This window comes from Pelophylax lessonae (genome assembly GCF_965119305.1).
Source record: "Pelophylax lessonae genome assembly, chromosome: 4".
NCBI classification, from domain to species: domain Eukaryota; kingdom Metazoa; phylum Chordata; class Amphibia; order Anura; family Ranidae; genus Pelophylax; species Pelophylax lessonae.
In genome coordinates, this window is record NC_138771.1 from 628311185 (window position 1) to 628314603 (window position 3419).

The following is a 3419-nucleotide window of genomic DNA, read 5'->3' on the forward strand; positions in this document are numbered from 1 at the left end:
TAATCAAAAAACACCATTTTGAAGCCCTAAAACCCAATAAATGCCCCTAAAAAGTGCCTAGGGTTCTGGGTCATGCCCAAGGGACTATTAATCACACAAAAAAAAGTTCTTAAAAATTGTCATTTTTGATAGAGATTCAAGTATTGAAAAAAAAAAAATGAGATTTCTTTGGATTTAGTGTCTGGGGGGTCTACAAAGTGCACCTGTGAAGTTTCAGCTCTGTAGCATGTCCAGAACCAGAAGAAAAAAAAGTTTGTTTGTATTAGAATTGCAATAGAACAGGATAGTGGCTCCGCTATTTTCACACCTTGCCGGTTTTGTAGCAGGCGTTTTTTTGGGCATTTTTTGGGGGTCTTTGGAGGCAGGCATAACATCAGACCTTCTGTGTAGGGGTATATATACACACACACATGTATGCATATATACACATACACATATATAGGTGTGAAAGTAGCAGAACACTATGCTTGCGCTAATGAAATAATTAACACCCATATGGCTTCTCTCCTTTCACACCTATATGTGTGTATGTGTATAAATACTTATAAGTGTGTGTGTATATATACCCCTATACAGAATTTCAGATGTTTTGCCTGCCTCCAAAGACCCCCAAAAAATGCCCAAAAAAAACGCCTGCTGCAAAAACACACCTGGGCGTTTTTGTAGCTGCCGTTTTTTTGGGCATTTTTTGGGCGTCTTTGGAGGCAGGCATAACATCTGTACTTCTGTGTAGGGGTATACATACACACACACACATGTATGTATATGGATAGTGTAGGACCCACTGATAATGGGGTACTTTGACGCAGTGCTGGGCTTGAGCATGATATGGCCATATGGTGGGACAAAATCCCCATTTTTATTTATGGATTGTCTCCATATTTGATAGTCATTTCTTTTGCATGTGTGCGCTATTCTTTTTTAAGATACATGTTGCTTGGTCCATAGCTGCACCGGCTTTAGATATACATGTTCAGGGTTTGCTCCCCCAATTTTTTGCTTGTTTATTATGTATTCGGTCTGACCAGACTTTTGAGGTTGAGCACCCCATCCCCCACACACACCTGTACTCTATCAGAGTCCACTATCAAGTAGATATAGGAGGAGTCCTTTGTAGTGCATAAGCACATCTATCCCAGCAAGGAGTGTTGTCTCCAAGGGTTAGAGAGGCTGGATTCACCCCTTTTTTATGGATAGTGTAGGACCCACTGATAATGGGGTACTTTGACGCAGTGGTGGGCTTGAGCACGATATGGCCATATGGTGGGACAAAATCCCCATTTTTATTTATGGATTGTCTCCATATTTGATAGTCATTTCTTTTGCATGTGTGCGTTATTCTTTTTTAATATACATGTCGCTTGGTCCATAGCTGCACCGGCTTTAGATATACATGTTCAGGGTTTGCTCCCCCAATTTTTTGCTTGTTTATTATGTATGTATATATATACACATATATAGGTGTGAAAGTAGCAGAAACCTATGCTTGCGCTAGTGAAATAATTAACACCCATATGGCTTCTCTGCTATAACACCTATATATGTGTATGTGTATAAATACATATAAGTGTGTGTGTATATATACCCCTATACAGAATTTCAGATGTTTTGCCTGCCTCCAAAGACCCCCAAAAAATGCCCAAAAAAAACGCCTTCCGCGCCAAAAAAAAAAAAAAAAAAGCCCAGGTGTGTTGTGGCATGTGTTTTTTTTTGGGCATTTTTTGGAGGTCTTTGGAGGCAGGCATAACATCTGAACTTCTGTATAGGGGTATATATACACACACACTTATATACTGTATATTTATACACATACACATATATAGGTGTTATAGCAGAGAAGCCATATGGGTGTTAATTATTTCATTAGTGCAAGCATTGTGTTCTGCTACTTTCACACCTATATATGTGTATGTGTATATATACATACATGTGTGTGTGTATATATACCCCTACACAGAAGTACAGATGTTATGCCTGCCTCCAAAGACCCCCAAAAAATGCCCCAAAAAAACGCCTGTGCCAAAAAAAAAACGCCCAGGTGTGTTGTTGCAGGCGTTTTTTTGGGGCATTTTTTGGGGGTTTTTGGAGGCAGGCAAAACATCTGAAATTCTGTATAGGGGTATATATATACACACACACTAATATATATTTATACACATACACATATATAGGTGTTATAGCAGAGAAGCCTTATGGGTGTTAATTATTTCATTAGCGCAAACATAGGTTTCTGCTACTTTCACACCTATATATGTGTATGTGTATGTGTATATATACATACATGTGTGTGTGTATATATACCCCTACACAGAAGTTCAGATGTCATGCCTGACTCCAAACATGTCCTCAAAAAAGCCCTATAAACGCCTGCAACAAAAAGCAGGGTGACAGGGGCGAAGCCACTATCCGGTTCTATAAGTGTTCTAAGAGAAACAATCTTTTCTCTATAGCGGTCACCCTGACATGGAAGGGTTTTGTCACCCTGCCATAGCAGTCAGAGTCAGTTAACCCTACACTACACTACGGTCCCCTTACACTTAACACTTTCCCTACAGAAACTAGATTATTAAATCTAACTATAGTGGAAAATAGTACCCTAACTACACTAGATATCCCTTTCCTCACACTAATAATTGCTAAATGACACTTTCAGAAGTAACAGAACTGCTTCCACTCTCTTCCACAGCCCTGTATTAAAATGGTAGAGATTTGGCGGGGCTATCTTATATACTGGGGGGCGTATTCACTAATGATTGGCCTCTGGACCCCCTAGTCACTCCAATCACATTCCTAGCATTCTCCTGCCCCCTCAATTGGCTTTTACTGATGGTTCTGGTCCAATCAGGGGCTTTTAAAGCCCAGTTCCTGTCCCATTGCATTTTGGTCGGTTCTGGTTGCCGAATTTCGAACTTTTTCAGCAAAAAGTTCGGAATTCGGCCGAACCTCGAACAGTCAATGTTCGGGTGGAACCGATGGTCGACCCGAACCGTTCGATCATCCCTGCTTACCACCATCGCTGGTATTTTTTGTGCACTCTGGATGAAAGCTTCCCTAAATCTCATTAATAAGGCATATCCTCCAATACTTATCCATCCCCTACTAAGACCTATTATTAAAAATAATTATTTTAACCTACCCCCCCCAGCACTGATCAGGAGCTGGTTGGCTGCTCCTGGTTTTCCAGCATGCCCATCCAACAGAAGCCAGCTTCTGTCGGACCGGCTGGCATACACGCAGGCAGAATGTCTGACATTTTTTAACCGGCCGATGTCGCCCAGCATTTGGCATGTGTTTACGGGGCTTGTTCCTGAACACTTAAAGAAGAATTCCAGGTGAGGATATATTATGCATACTTACATTGGTCCAGCATGGAGCAATGTAACTGTGTATATACCATTCCTGGCTGATGCCCCTAGACG